The 17,257-nt window shown below is 32.5% G+C and overlaps 1 non-coding gene across 1 annotated transcript; it reads right to left on the bottom strand.

Annotated features, from left to right (window-relative positions):
* Positions 1 to 490: 490 nt before the first annotated feature.
* On the bottom strand, positions 491 to 594 carry LOC141681455 (small nucleolar RNA R71). Its single transcript, XR_012558886.1, has one exon. It is a non-coding gene; the product is annotated as a small nucleolar RNA R71 (small nucleolar RNA).
* Positions 595 to 17,257: the final 16,663 nt, after the last annotated feature.

Here is a 17,257-nt window from a genome sequence, read left to right as displayed (position 1 = left end):
ATGCGAACACGTTCTCAATCACGTAAGGAAACACTGGACGAAGTTTAAGTAGTTGAAGAAGTTTTTGAAGAAGTTGAGAAAGCTGAAGAAGAAGCGATTATTACAATGGGATAACCAGCAGCAAATCTGAAGGCTTTGATAGATTATTCTCAACCGAAGATCAATGACATTCAGTCTGGCATTGTCAGACCATGCATCGCAACTAATACCTTTGAAATCAAGTCTAGCACGATTCAGATGTGCAGAATTCAGTCCAGTTTGGGGGTTCTCCAACGGAAGATCCCAACATGCACATTAGAGATTTCATCGAGATTTGCGACACTTTCAAGTTCAACAAGTTTCTAAGATGTTATGAAGCCGAGGCTTTTTCCATTCTCTCTGAGGATAAGCTAAGTGTTGGTTGTATTCTCCACCACCAGGTTTCTATCACTACTTAGGAGGATCTTGCTCAAAAGTTTCTCACTAAATTCTTCCCTATGGCGAAAACAGCTGTCTCAGAAACGCTCTTACTCAATTTGCGTAGCAATCGGGAGAATCTTTGTGTGAGGCTTGGAGCGCTACAAGAGATGCTTAAGAATATCCTCATCATGGCATGCCTGACTGGATGATCATCAATTACTTTTATAATGGGTTGGGAGCACAGTCGAGACCTATGCTCGATGCAGCATCAGGTGGAGCCTTATGGCTAAGAGCTACGATGAAGCTTATGAGCTAATTGAATTGATGGCTGCTAATGAATATCAGAACCCAACTCAGAGACTATCTCAAAGTAAGGTAGCAGAAATTATGGAGGTAGATACAGCTACGGCTATAGCTTCTCAGCTAAAGGCGTTAATGATGAAAGTGGATTCTTTGGCTAATTATGAGTTAATCAGATCATTAGTGTATGTGAGCTTTATGCTGGTGCGCACGCGACGGGGCAGTGTGCTATATCTCGTGAATCAGCTCAGTTTGTGAGTAACTTTTAGAGGTCGCAACAACCATTCCTGCACTTATCATCCTTATAACCACAATCATCCTAACTTTAGTTGGAGCAACAATCATAATGCGGTACAACAGCCTTATCAGTAGTTTGGAGCCAAGCAATTCAACCCTCCTGGTTTTCAACAACAGTATGCATCAAAAAAACAACTCCATCTTCAACAACAACCGCATGGAATTCCGGTCAATCTACTAATGAAAATCTGAATTTGAGGAGTTGAGGCGTATGTGCAAAAGCCAAACGTTTCTATCAAGACTCTTGAGAAACAAATAGGGCAAATTTCCAATGCTTTGTTGAACCGTCAATCAGGAACTCTTCCTAGTGATAGAAGCTAATTCAGGCAAGATGAAGTCAAAGAGCAATTGAAGGCAATCAAATTAAGGTCTGGAAAGTCACGAGCCCCCAAATTCAGGAAAATGAAGATTTTGAAGATTTTGTTCAGAATGCAGGTGCATCTGCACCTTTGCCAATTCCATAAATGAGATGGAACTGAAAAGGTTGTACAAAGGATGCCGAGGTGGAACTGAAGAAAAAGCTGTTGAAAGCAATCCTCCTGAGGGTAATACAGGGGATAAACGGTCTACCCACCTCCGTTTTATCCTAAAGACTTCAGAAGCAGAAGTTCGATAATCAATTTGCCAAGTTTTTGGAGGTTTCACGAAGTTGCACATTAACATACCTTTTGATGAGCTCTAGAACAGATGCTGAGCTACGCTAAGTTCATGAAGGTATTCTATCTCGAAAGCTAAAACTTGAGGAGTTGGAAACCGTTGCTCTAATGGAAGAGTGCAGTGATTGCTGCAACAGAAACTACCTCCTAAGCTTAAAGATCCAGGAGCTTCACGATACCTTGCACCATTGGCAATCTATCATTCGACAAAAGTTTGTGTGACTTGGGAGCTAGCATCAATCTGATGCCCTTGTCCGTTTTCAAGAAACTTGGACTTCCTGATCCTAAACCTGTGAACATGTCTTTTTAGCTGGCTGATCATTCCTTCACTTATCCGCGATGAGTGTAGAGGATTTATTGGTTAAGATGGATAAACTCATCTTCCCTGCAGATTTCATCATTCTAGAATTTAAGAGATAAAAGATTACCATTATCTTGGGAAGACCATTCTTAGCTACGGGTCGAACTCTTATCGATGTGCAAAAGTGTAATATCCCGTTTTTTTAGAATTATTATAATTATTATTTGAATGTATATATGTGCTTTTATGATTTAGAAGGAATAAAATGGTGGATATTTTATTTCTGTTTGACGAGTTGGTTATATTAAATGGTAATGTCCTAATTGTTAAGTGTTTATATTAATCCTTGTTAATTTTTAAAATATTTACTTAAATGTATTATTTTCAAAAATTATTTGAAAGCCGATCTTATTGATATCGGTAAATTGAAATTGTTTTGTAATATCCGGAAAATATTGTGAAATTATTTTTAACAATAAATAATTATTATGTGATTATTATGGGAGTTTTGGTGAATTATCTAATGATTGATATTTATATTTGGGTGTTTATATGTGATATAGTGTGAGTATTTTTATTTTAATTATGGTATTTTTCTGGTAATTTTTGGATTGTATATGATTTTATAAGGATTTATAGATTTAATATTTATTTTCTGAGTAATTATAAAACTATTTTATAAAGCCGGGAATCGTCCAACTTCAACCGTTTTTGCACTTTTAAAACCCGAAACTCTTCGGAAAACTCTCCTTCCTAACCTAATATGGTAATTCCGGACATTTTCCGTGTTTTAACTTTTTTAATCTGGGTTACGGTTTGACCCGTACGCGTCCCGGCGTATAATTTTCGATACGATAATCATTTCGGTAGATTAATAAAACTCGTATTCCTCGAAAGACGGGATATTTTTACATTATTTTATGATATGGTGTTTTATAGGAAGCTCGGTTTTGATAATTATCCAAATCTGGTATTAAATTGTATCATTTTTATAGTTACTTAGCGGCTAAGTAATCTGTTTTCGGATCGTTTTGCAGTTACTTACCGGCTAAGCAACTAATTTATCGATCCAATACGATCCAACACGAACCATATTCCATAAATATATAGCCCTTTTATTATTTCATTTTGTTCGTATAATCATAATCGTCAGTAAAATTTCATAATTATCGAGAAACCGATGAGTGTTCTTCGCCTTCTTCATAATCAACCTAGATTTGGAAGAGTTACCGAAGTCGGATTTCGACGTACAAGTGGTCAAATTGAAGCTCTCGACGCGTAGAATCCAATTTAATTATCCATATCATCCCAATTTCATCGTATTTTTCTATGATTTTTACAAAAATGGAATTATTTAGTAAAAATATGAATTTTCGTAACCGATTTGGTTTGTCTGATTTGATGATTGCATGTTATAGAGCATCTCTGGCCATTAAATTATATATCATATGTTGAATTTCGAGTTCCATAACATGCTCAAAAGGTTGTTTGATTTTCGGATTAAGTTCTTGAATGTTCTTCGTGTTCTTCATTTTCTTGAGAATCAAATTGAAATTTGGAGGCATTACCGGACTCCGTTTGAAACGCTCTTGTAACTAAATCGAACTCTCATCACCACCCTTCCAAAACACTCATCAATTTAGTGCAGAACCCACTTCAAAATTCGAGTTATTTTCCATAATTCGATTTAATTCTTTAATTTTCCGAAAAATCCAAAACTTTACGATTTCCGTGTTTTGATGATACCATGTTATAGATAACATTTTTCTGATCGAGTTGGTATATTATATGTTGAATTCTGAGTTCAATATCATATAGAAATGAAGCTTTGATTCCCTTGAGTGTTCTCCTGTTCTTGGCGACCCATGACCCATTTCCCGACCCGATTACAACCCGGTTTTCGATCTTTAAAACCCTAATTCCCCAATTCAATTCTGTTTGTACAGAATTTTTTATTTAAATTAATCAAAATCTTATTTATTTTCAAAAAATGTATTTTTCCTTTTAATTATTTTTAGGAATTGTTGTTATTTATTTTAAATTCCAAAATTTATTTATTTTTAATTCCGAAAATTATTTTTAATTCTAAAATAAATCTTAATTAATTAATTAATTAATTTTTGTTTTTAATTAATTATTTAATTAGTCAATTAATTTAAATATAAATTGATTGATTAATTTAATTAGTTATTAATTAAATTAATTGATTATTTAATTAGATTTAATTAATTATTTTGATTTAAAAATTCTGAAAATAGTTTGAGCTTTAAAATATTATTTTCAAATTATGTTTCAAAGCTCGATAATTATTATTAAATTATTTTAAAGTCATATTCGGGTGTTCGATTCCTATTATTTAATTATAAAATGATTCGGAACCCGTTTTAATTCCGGAAAATATTCCAAAATTCATATTAAATAAACCGTTTCGGCCGTTTAATACGAAACGAATGCCTCTAGACTCAGAAAAATACTCCACTTTCATTAAAATACTTTCGAGACCCAAATTCTTTTGTTTCGAAAGTTCGCTTGTTTTACGAATCATTCTGAGTCGATTTTTGATTGATAAATCATATTTTTGACCAGATTTCATTTTTAAACGTATTGAGTCGAACCTTTTGGCGAACTGAGTCATATGTTATATAAATTATGTGATACTGGATTATAAGTTTATATGTTATATGAATTACGTGCGTACATGAGTCAAGAGTCTTGTGTTGGACTGTTTTCTTTGTGCGTGGGCTATCTTATGGGTAGACGATAGGGTTTTTGATGCGCAATTTGTCGAGTAATTATCGGTTTGACAATTAAATTTATATCTTTTAATTAAAGATGCGGATCATTCGATTTGATCAGGACAAGATGTGGAGAAAGAGTGAATGGAATGGTGAGGGTTATGAAGCTTCTAGCAATCGCAGGAGTAGTACGTCAGCCAATTGTTGAAATAGAAAGAGTGATGCTTTGAGATGCCAGACTGAGATAATTGCGTTTATATGATGTGACTACATTACTAGAATTTTTTCAATAGACATCAGTCCTTAGACATCGGTTGCTTAGATGACCGATGTTAAAGTTATATTTAGACATCGGTTATTTTAAAACCAATGTTACTGCTTATTTTAGACATCGGTCCAGAAAATAACCGTCGTCTATAGCTATTTTTCAAAAATAAAAACGTTAGTTAGACATCGGTTTTTTTATGTAACCGATGTCTGTGTTTTATAGACATCGGTTATATTTTACAATCGTTGTCGATGGTTAACTTAAAAAAATTAAAAAAAAGCGAAAACTTTCCCCCCTTTATTCCCCAAATATTCCCCGCTTAACCAAAAAAAAACCCGTCTCCCCTAGTTCTTTTTCCTGTCTCTCTCTCACTCTCACTCTCTCTGCTCTTTCTCTTTCACTCTCACCCTCTCTGCTCTCTCTCTCTCTGAGCTCACTCTGCTCTCTGGTTCTCTTTCCCTCTCTCTCCATCTCTCTGCTTCTCTCCCTCTCTCTCTCTCTTCTATCTCTCTCTCTCTCTCACACACACCATATCAGTTTATAGTAAGTACATAGGGTTTTAATTAAACCCCAAATTGAAGAACACCATCAATTAATCAACTCCATCTACGAGAAACCCTAATTTCTGGACAGGTATGTTTGTTCATTTAGGTTTCTATGTTTGGTTAGATTAAATTTGTTCAATTAGGTTTGTTCATAAATTTTAATGGGTTTTTTCCTTTTTTGACAGGTTTTGAGATTCATTGAGCTTCTTAAGGTTTGTACTCTAATTTTCTATTTTTTCTTGAGTTGTTTTAAATATGCATATATATAGATTTACATAAATCTGCATTTTTTTGAACATAAAATAGGATTGTATTCTTGTGTATATATATTTAGGTTTGCCTAAATATATCAATTAGGTTTGATATTTGCAGTGTTTTTTCTGGTTGATATCTTCTGATTTTTGTCCGTTAAAGTTTTTAAGTAATAGTATATTTTTACATTCGATTTTGTCCATTTGCAGATTATCTCATCAAGTCTCGGAATTTGACAGTGCCTGCACATTTTACTTCAAGAAGGAGTTAGAAATTCTTATTCGTTTTCTTTTTCCCTTTTTTATGTATACATTATTTATGAAGGGATTCACCAGTAACCGATCTGTCATTATTTATGTATACATTATTGCTTTGGATTCTTGTTTATGTATCAGATTTAGTGTATCATTCTTTTTAATAGATGAGATGCCATGAATGTACTAGTTTGTCATTTGTGTAAAATCTTTCAATTTTTAAGGGCATGTTTGTTATTAATTCGCACATGAATATGTGCACCTGTCTTGATTATGCTAGTTAACAATGTTGACTTTCTTAGTTTGTTTAGTATGAATTAATTAAGCGATGTGTAACTTATGATAAATATATACCGCTAATTCTTAGTATGAATATGTATTTTAGCTGCATAGTATATCTATTAAAAATTAATAAATATTTATACTAATAACCAAGAAATATAGTATTGTAGAATTATGAGTAGATAATGAATATAATGATATATAAACTTACTCTAATATTTTGATGTTGAAATGACCATCAGGTGGTTAGGTTGTTTTTCATACATTTTCAATTATGGATAAGTCGTGAATAAAAGATAGGTTCTTTAGAATTTGAAATTGGCGTCGAAGAATTCTTGATTTTCGCTGAAGAAAATTGTAAAGATCCTAAAAGAATTCCTTGTCCATGTGGTCGATATGTTAATTTTAAAAAATTCTCACCAAAATCATAAGGGGACATATATACGATCATGGTTTTAGATTGGAGTATGTTGATTGGATTTGGCATGAAGATAAATCTACTAGGAGTACTAGGTCATCTATAGGTAGTACACGTCCTGCTTCAGACCAACATATAGCACTTTGCTGCATCAAAAACTATTGAAGTTTGTGAAGCGGCTTTTAATTCGGGTAATTACAATAAGGATTCATATGATTTTCAGAGGTTTGTTGTTGATGCGGAACAACCTTTGTTTGAGGGAAGCGAGTGCACAAAGTTAGAGTCAATGTTAAAATTGCACAACTAGAAATCTAGGTTTGGTATTAGCGATCGACACTGCCTTTACTGAGCTGCTCTCTTCATTTGGCTCGATCCTTCCCAAAGATAATGTGTTGCCTCCTAACATATGAAGCGAAGAAAACTTTATCCGATTTAGGTCTAGAGTATATAAAAATTCATTCGTGTCCCAATGATTGTATACTGTACAGGGGCATACATTCCGATGCTTCTCAATGTCCTCATTGTAAGCTGTCACATTGGAAAGTACGGAAGAATGGCCAACTTAGGGTCAATATTCCAGCCAAGGTCATGTGGTATTTTCCGATAATTCCAAGATTTAAATGGTTATTTAAATCTCCCTCTACTGCTGAACTCATGACTTGGCATGCAAATCAGTGAATAAATGATGACAAGATGCGATATCCGACCAACTCTCCTTCTTGGATGAATATCGATTATCGGTGGTCTGCCTTTGGTAGTGAATCTAGAAATATTAGGTTGGCTTTATCAGCGGATGGTATAAACCCACATACTAATGGGTTTGTCAATCGATATACTTGTTGGCCAGTAGTGTTGGTAACGTACAATCTTCCTCCGTGATTATGCATGAAAAGGAAGTTCATGATGTTGTCAGTTTTAGTTCCTGGTCCACATGAGCCGGGAAATAACATCGACGTTTAGTTACAACTGTTGATTGATGATCTGAAAAAACTTTGGGAAGAAGGTGAACCAAACATTTATGACGCCTATAGTAAATCATATTTCACTCTAAAAGCAATTTTGTTGTGGACTATAAATGATTTTCCAGCATATGGAAACTTGTCAGGCTGCATGAATAAGGGTTATAAGAGTTTTCCAATTTGTGGTGATGATATTGTGGGTAAATATTTAAGTCACAGTAGGAAGATGTGCTTCCAAGGTTATCGCCGTATTTACCTAGGCATCACCCTTATAGGAGGCAGAAGGAGGCCTTTAACGGACAACAAGAGTTGGGGAACGCATGTCAACCCCTTTCCGGAGAAGAAGTGTTAGCGCATCAGGAATGAATTAATTTTTATTTTGGAAAAGAGGTGAAGAAGTTGAAGAAGGTTGAATGTCCATGGAAGAAAAAATCTGTTTTCTTTGAGTTAGAATATTGGAAATATCATCATGTTCGCCACTGTCTCGATTTTATGCACATTGAGAAAAATGTGTGATAATCTGCTTGGGATGTTATTAAATATGTGAAAGTCAAAAGATAGTGAGGCGGCACATCGTGATATGATTGATATGGGTGTTAGACATGATTTAGCTCCTCAAGTAGGAGAAAAGAAGACCTATCTGCCCCCTTCCCCTTTACTTTGTCGAAGGCCGGAAAAAAAAGTGTTGAACTCATTCTTTTCTATGAAACTTCCCTCTGGACATGGATCAAACATAAAAAATTGTGTATCCATGTCTGATTTGGAGAAAGTGCCACGCCAATACAAGGTATTGTACAAACATGCTACAACATTTATGAAAGCCAGCGGGGAATCGATCCCTATTCCATGTGATTCTGATGTGTTTGGAGTTGAGAAGACAATATATATATATTGCATGAGAATTTAAAAGCATTGTTAGAGTTTGACATGATTGGACAAGTTGCGATATCTGCGTATATGGCGTAAGTAATTTATTTTTGTGGTTATAGGTACTGTTTGAATTATCGCACAATAGCTCTGCTAGTAATTTTAATTTCTCCCACATAGTATATGCACTTGCATAATACAATTAAGAGGGTTTGCAAGAATGATGATGTGGTCCTGTATGGATATTTTGATCCTGGCGCCAACTTTAATTTGAATGCTGAATTTCAACGAGGTAATCAAAATCACATATTCTTCATGCCACATAATCATCAGTAAGTATATTTAAATGCATATTATCTATTAAATTAATTTCTTTTAGGTTTTTAGGCTATTTTTAAAAAAATCCGACTTGTGTAAATTATAATATATATTTGCCACTGGATTCTGGTCATAATATGGGATGGCGACATTTACATTCTCAATCCCTTGCCTCATCCAACTCATTTTGATGATTTGGAAAAAGCTTTATCAGAGTAATATTATTCCTTTTATTTTTTAGGCTGTTTTAATATATTCTTGAATTCAAATATGACTCTTGACACTGTGTCATTATAATATGCAGCAATAAAACAAGTTAATTCTCAAAAAGGAAGGGGAAACAAAGCTCCTAAAATCAAAATCTCGTAGTAAGTAATTTACTATAATTTTTATAGTACGACAATAATTCTGATTTGATCAGTTTGTAAAGCCAGCTTTTTTTATTTTTATCTTAACAGGGATCCCCGAATAGCCTGGTGGGGTTGAATGTGATTATGTAGTCATGAGGTACATGAAGGAAATTATTGAGGACACGGAAATTTCTTTTACTTCTAAGGTCTGTACATTCATTTTTGTATGACTGAATGTGGCATTTTAGATATTTTTTTTTCTGATTTCGCTTTTCGGTTTACTCAATTTTTAGTGGGCGACCAAGACTCGCAAGTCTTACACTCTAGAGGAGCTGGACCAGGTTCGTTGTGATGTTGTCGACTGCATTCAAGACAAAATGTAGATTGTAAATTTCCTTGCCTGCCTACTGTAAATTCTGGTTTCATAATGTACTTGATGATCGAACTTGTAAGATGCATGTTTGACAATGTGTTAGAACTATTTTGCTTTATATTTGTTGTTGGTTGGTTGATGTAGATGTTCAGAATTTTCTAGTAGATGTTTTAGGTTGTTGATGGATAAAAACTGTTGTTGGTTGAATCTAGGTTAATTGTTGGTTGATGGGGTGAAAATTGTTGGTTGGTTGGATGGAAAATTGTTGGTTGATTGGATTTTACCATATGGAGTTTTCTGGTTCATGCAAAAACAGAGATGCTCAGTTTAATTATAATAGAAACTACATCACATTGTTATTAGATACGATGTTAAAACCCATAAATATCATCAGTTTACACATATAAAAGCATGCCTTAAAATCACAAAGACATCATAAAAACAAAATATTCGATGTTAATAAAGGAATACTAGCACATGAAAACATGGTAATAACATCGATTCAAAAATAAACAACCGATGTCTATTTATCATATTAACGTGGGTTTTTTAGAAAATAACCAATGTTTATTATCAACATTGACATCGGGTACTAAGAAAATAATTGATGTCTAATAAGATAGAGACATCAGTTTTTTATAAAAAGACCGATGTCTAAGAAGATAGAGGCATCGGTTTTTTTATTTTTAATCGATGTTAATTTATAAATATTGCTTGTGTGTTATAGTTTTAAATAGGCCTAATCATCCTAATATTACATTTCTGAACTTGACATTACACAATTATATAACAAGAATGTGAATTAGACATCAGAAATTTCCAGAAATGATGTGTAATATTACATAGATATCGGTTTTTAACCGATGTCTATGAGAAAATACATTTACATCAGTCGTGAAGACATCATACATTTTTTACATGTCTAAGGTCTTTTTCCTAGTAGTGCTAACTGCTAAAAAACCAAAGGCAAGTATCTCTATCATAACTTATTGCTCAAGTGATATTTATTTAAATCTTATCATGCAATTATTGTTTCCCTATTCTCAGTTCAGAATAGATAAATGTTTTACATATCGCTGAATTAAATGATTTTGTTTATGCAAGTACTCTTCTGTTTTCTAGGTTCAGAATTGCTAAGTGATTTTACTTATCAAATTACTGGATTTATGAATGGTTTAGATTTTGAAAAAAAATGATTTCGTTGCCAATATTCCTACCAAGTAAATCGGGAAATTATTTGGGTGTCAATTATTATGACCCCTTTTCAATAAAAGATTTTTAAGATTGGATCAATGAGTAAGTGACCGGGGAGATGGTCCAGCGGAGGGCTATTGCTAAGTGTCATATAAAATATTATGATACAATTTGTGCCACAGGCAGATCTATTGCCTTTTTATTCGAGTACTCGTGTTTTGGGGACATGTTTCTATGAATCATGACCTTGTGCTATCACACGGGCTGATCAACATGTGATAGTACGTCCGTCGGTGAATGATCCCAATCTAAATTATTATATGTTTTTGATAATCATAGAATAAATGATTTATCAACTGATTCTATTTTGAATTAATGGTGAAATACAGTTTTGATTTAATTTCTGATTTATTGATACTTACGTTGTTGTTAAATATCAAAGGTGGTATTAGTATAAATGATTGATGTTGACTTCAGTTTGGGATGTTGTGAGCATCAAAGTTCGTATTGATATCTAATTGAAATGACAACAAAATAAGTATTAATTTCAGGAGTTCGGTTTTTGAATAAAATTGATGATTGATTCCATAATCATTGTCTCATGTTATTGTGTTTACGATATTTCCGTAAACACTGTTTTACGAGTTTTATTCTGGTCAAGATTCAAAGTATTGTTGAAGCATTACGCTCGAAATATCAAAAGAGTTTTGAGTACAGTAAGAAACAATTATCCGATTCATTAATAAATTTTATTTCAGCAATTATGATTTTAAAATGTTATGTGCTATTGCAGATGTCAATTTTATATCAAAAAGACCATATATATGCTATAATGAACTTGCTGAGCATTTCTTCCACTCATACTTTCCTGTTTTTAAATCTAACCTCCAGTGAGGATTAGCTTGCGCTTTTTAGCCGTGTAATTGAAGGAAGCAAAAAAGAAGCTTTTGGAAGGTGGCTGGTCCAGGGTTTACGGACTAGTGTAAGTTCTATTGTGTAAAGTTATTTATATTATATTATATTATAGATGTGTATTGTATAGTTGGGACTAGTAACTTCTTTATGAAGTTATACTAGCGGGTTTAGTTTGAGTTTGTAAAGTATTGAAAAGAGTTTTAAAAGAAAGTGAAAATTTATTTGTGGAATTGGAATTCTTGTATCTAGAACTGTAACCTTAAAAGATCTTGGATTAGTTTGGGGTCATAGATGCTAAATATCTTCCGCTGGCATTTATTTATGATTTAACAGGTTATTTTGGATTGAGGTTTCAGAGTGCCGACCAAATCCTCTGACCCCGGATTTGGGGGCGTTACAGGTTGATATCAGAGCTGAGGTTATAGTAAACTAGAAACTTGAGTGTGTAGGAGTGTGTATAGCTATGTGAGAACGCTTGAGCTCATATCGAGTTCCTGTTGGACTATTGGATATGGTACCAATGAGTAAGTTAAGATAGATGCATTCATTTGAGATGGTTGTGTTGAGCATTACAAAACTCCTGGCATTTGCAAACTTTTATGGTGGAATCTTCCGAGGCTACTATGATTCGACGACGATGGAGATTATTAATATCCTTAGAACGTGAAGAAGTATCTAGAATCAAATGGCGAGCCGACAGAATAGTTCAAATAGAAGATAAGTATTAAGACTTTGGCAATACCTTCTCCTTCTATAAATTCTTTTGACATCTCTCAAAAAGAGATATTTGTTAGATGATATATTCCTTAACACGTTTTCAATCACGTACTATGCCAAAGGTTGTCATGAAACCTATTTTCAGGTTTTGACAGCTCTGCCAAATTATGATAATTTAACTTCCACTTTTCTTATATGGTCGATAGTTTCTTGGTGATGCGACACCACTTGCTCATTTTGTGCCATAATTTTGTTCTCTGGATTTTATTTCCTTCAGAAATATCATCTTTGAAATCTTTTCAGTTTTATTCATTTGATTTGGATTCCTTTGATATTCTTTTATTCTGACTGAGATGAACAACCCTAACTATAGGGGACACAAGGTATACATGTCTGTGTGATAGGAATTGGATGGGACGCCATCACTTGTGTGTGTTATGACTACAAGAATGATTACAACCTTTAGTAGTGTCTTAATTTGGGCATGCAACCCAAGTTCATTTGATCATATTGATTATCTCAGTTATTCTTTTATTTCAACAATATTTTTTCACAAATTCTTTTCTCTTTGAAATTCCATGATTTTATCATCTGAAATATGAAGGTATGCCAATCAAGTTGGGCTGAGTTACCTTGGTCAAGTCAAAATAAGGTTATGTGAAGGGATTACCAATAGCAATAGTGGATTGCAATACGATTAAAATATCAGTGGCGTATAACGAAGTCAGTCTATTTCTTTATTTCTCTCTCTATTTATCTCTACTCTTTTTCTTTCTCTCTATCTTTCTTTCTATTCTTCTTTCTCGCAATCTGTAAAAGTAATTCTACTGAGAATTGGTCAAATGGTATGTGGAAGGAATGATGGTGTGGAGCGAAGCTCCCGTGATAATTATGTTATACAAGGAATCCAAGTTTTTATTTGAGATTTTCAGAAAGGTTGCTTATGCAAGGTTGGAAAGTTGGTAAGAAGACCCTTAGTGTTTTCTTCTACTGATTCCGAGGACGGAATCCTTATAACGGGGTAGATTGTAATATCCCGTATTTTTAGAATTATTATAATTATTTTTGAATGTATATATGTCCTTTTATGATTTAGAAGGAATAAAATGGTGGATATTTTATTTCTATTTGATGAGTTGGTGATATTAAATGGTAATGTGCTAATTGTTAAGTGTTATATCGATCCTTGTTAATTTCTAAAAATATTTACTTAAATGTATTATTTCAAAAGTTATTTGAAAGTCGATCTTATTGATATCAGTAAATTAAAATTGTTTTGTAATATCCGGGAAATATTGTGAAATTATTTTTTAATATAAATAATTATTATGTGATTATTATGGGAGTTTTGGTGAATTATCTGATGATTGATATTATTATATTGGGTGTTTATATGTGATATAGTGTAAGCATTTTTATTTTTAATATGTCCAAAATAAAGTATAGATAATTATGTCATTTTTTTGGTAATTTTTGGATTGTTATATGATTTTATAAGGATTTATAGATTTAATAATTATTTTCTGAGTATTATAAAACTATTTTATAAAGCCGAGAATCGTCCAATTTCAACGATTTTTGCGCTTCTTCAACCCGAAACTCTTCCGAAAACTCCTTCCTAACTTAATATGGTAATTCTGGACATTTTCCATGTTTTTAACTTTTTCAATCTGGGTTATGTTTGACCCGTACGCGTCCCGGCGTACAATTTTCGATACGATAATCATTTCGGTAGATTAATAAAACTCGTACTCTCAAAAGACGAGATATTTTACATTCTTTTGATATGGTGTTTATAGGAAGCTCGGTTTTGATAATTATCCAAATCTGGTATTAAATTGTATCGTTTTTATAGTTACTTATAGGCTAAGTAATCTATTTTCGGATCGTTTTACAGTTACTTAGCGGCTAAACAACTAATTTATCGATCCAATACGATCCAACACGAACCAATATTCCATAAATATATAGCCCTTTTATTATTTCATTTTATTCGTATAATCATAATCAGTCAGTAAAATTTCATAATTATCGAGAGAAACTGATGAGTGTTCTTCGCATTCTCTCATAATCAAACCAAGATTTTTCTTCGACGTACAAGTAGTAAAACGAAGCTCTCGACACGTAGAATCCTGTTTAATCATCCATCATCCAAGATTTCATTGATATTTTTCTATGATTTTTACAAAAATTCGAATTATTTAGTAAAATATGAATTTTCGTAAACGATTTGGTTTTCTGATTTGATGATTGTATGCTGTAGAGCATCTCCTGCCATTCAATTTCATATATCATATGTTGAATTTAGAGTACCATAACATTCTCAAAAGGCTGTTTGATTTTCGTATTAAGTTCTTGAATGTTCTCCGTGTTCTTGAGAATCAAACTGAAATTTGGAGGCGTTATCGGACTCCGTTCGAAACGCTCTTGTAACCAAATCAAAGCTCTCATCACCACCCTTCCAAAACACTCATCAGATTTAGTGCATAACCAACTTAAAATTCGAGTTATTTTTCATAATTCGAATTAATTATTTAATTTTCCGGAAAATCCAAAAATTTACGTCTGTGTTTTTATGATACCATGTTATAGATAACATTATTCTGATCGATTTGGTATATTATGTAGAATTCTGAGTTCAATATCATATAAAAATGAAGGTTTGATTCCTTGAGTGTTCTTCGTGTTCTTGGCGACCCATTACCCATTTCCCGGCCCAATTACAACCCGTTTTTTATCTTTAAAAACCTAATTCCCCAATTCAATTATGTTTGTACAAAATTTTTATTTTAAAATAAATCAAAATCTTATTTTATTTTCAAAAATTGTATTTTCCTTTTAATTATTTTCAGGAATTGTTGTTATTTATTTTAAATTCCAATTTTTTTTTAATTCTGAAAATTATTTTTAATTCTAAAATAAATCTTAATTAATAAATTAATTAATTTTAATTTTTAATTAATTAATTAGTCAATTAATTTAAATATTAATTGATTTATTAATTTAATTTGTTATTAATTAATTTTAATTGATTATTTAATTAGATTTAATTAATTATTTTGATTTAAAAATTCCAAAAAATAGTTTGAGCTTTAAAATATTATTTTAAAATTATGTTCAAAGCTCAATAATTATTATTAAATTATTTTAAAGTCGGATTTGGGTGTTCGAGCCCTAATATTTAATTATAAAATGATTCAGAAACCGGTTTTAATTGCGAAAAATGTTTAAAATTCATATTAAATAAATCGTTCATCCGTTTAATACGAAACGAACGCTCTAGACTCAGAAAAATATTCCGCTTTAATTAAAAATACTTTCGAGACCCAAATTCTTTTGTTTTGAATGGTCGCTTGTTTTACGAATCATTCTGAGTCGATTTTTGATCGATAAATCATATTTTTTACCAGATTTCAATTTTAAACGTATTGAGTCAAACCTTTTGGTGAACTGAGTCATATGTTATCTGAATGATGTGATACGTGGATTATATGTTTATATGTTATATGAATTATGTGCGTACATGAGTCAAGAGTCTTGTGTTGGACTGTTTTCTTTATGCGTGGGCTATCGTATGGGTAGACGATAGGGTTTTGATGCTTAATTGTCGAGTAATTATCGTTTAGACAATTAAAGTTATATCTTTAAATTATAGATGCGGATCATTCGATTTGATCAGTACAAGATGTGTGGAGAAAGAGTGAAATGCAATGGTGAGGGTTATCAAGCTTCTAGCAATCACAGGAGCAGTATGTCAGTCAATTGTTGAAATAGAAAGACGGTGATGCCTTGAGATGCCAGACTGAGATAATTGCATTATACGAGTGTGATTAACTGCTAAAAACCCAAAGGCAATTATCTCTATCATCACTTATTGTTCAAGTGATATTTATTTTAAATCTTATCATGCAATTATTGCTTTCCCTATTCTCAGTTCATAATAGATAAATGTTTTACATATCACTAAATTAAATTATTCTATTTATGCAAGTACTCTTCTGCTATTCTAGGTTCAGAATTGCTAAGTGATTTTACTTATCAAATTACTGGATTTATAAATGTTTAGATTTTGAGAAAAATGATTTGGTTGCGAATATTCCTACCCAAGTAAATGGGGGAATAAAATTATTTTGGGTGTCAATTATTATGACCCCTTTTCAATAAAAGATTTTAAGATTGGATCAATACGTAAGTGACCGGGCGGACGGTCCAGCGGAGGGCTGTTGCTAAGTGTCATATGAATATTATGATACAATTTATGCCACAAGAAGTATATTGCCTTTTTATTTGAGTACTCATGTTTTGGGGACATATTTCTATGAATCATGACCTTGTGCTATCACACGGGCTGATCAACATGTGATAGTACGTCTGTCGGTGAATGATCCCAATCTAAATTATATATTGTTTTTGATAATCATAGAATAAATAATTTATCAACTGATTCTGTTTTGAATTAATAGTGAAATACAGTTTTGATTCAGTTTTAAATTTATTGATACTTACGTTGTTGTTAAATATCAAAGGTGGTATTAGTATAGATGATTGATGTTGACTTCAGTATGGGATGTTGTGAGCATCAAAGTTCGTATTGATATCTAATTTGATATGACAATAAAATAAGTATTAATTTCCGGAGTTCGGTTTTTGAATAAAATTGATGATTGATTCCATAATCATTGTCTCATGTTATTGTTGTTTACGATATTTCCGTAAAAACTGTTTACGAGTTTTATTCTCGTCAAGATTCAGAGTATTGCTGAAGCATTTCGCTCGAAAATATCAAAAAGATGTTTGAATACTGTAAGAAACCTCCATATTACTGAGCATTTCTTTCGCTCATACTTTCCTGTTTTT

Source organism: Apium graveolens, chromosome 8 (assembly GCF_009905375.1).
Source record: "Apium graveolens cultivar Ventura chromosome 8, ASM990537v1, whole genome shotgun sequence".
NCBI lineage: Eukaryota > Viridiplantae > Streptophyta > Magnoliopsida > Apiales > Apiaceae > Apium > Apium graveolens.
This window is presented reverse-complemented; position numbering and strand designations above follow the sequence as displayed.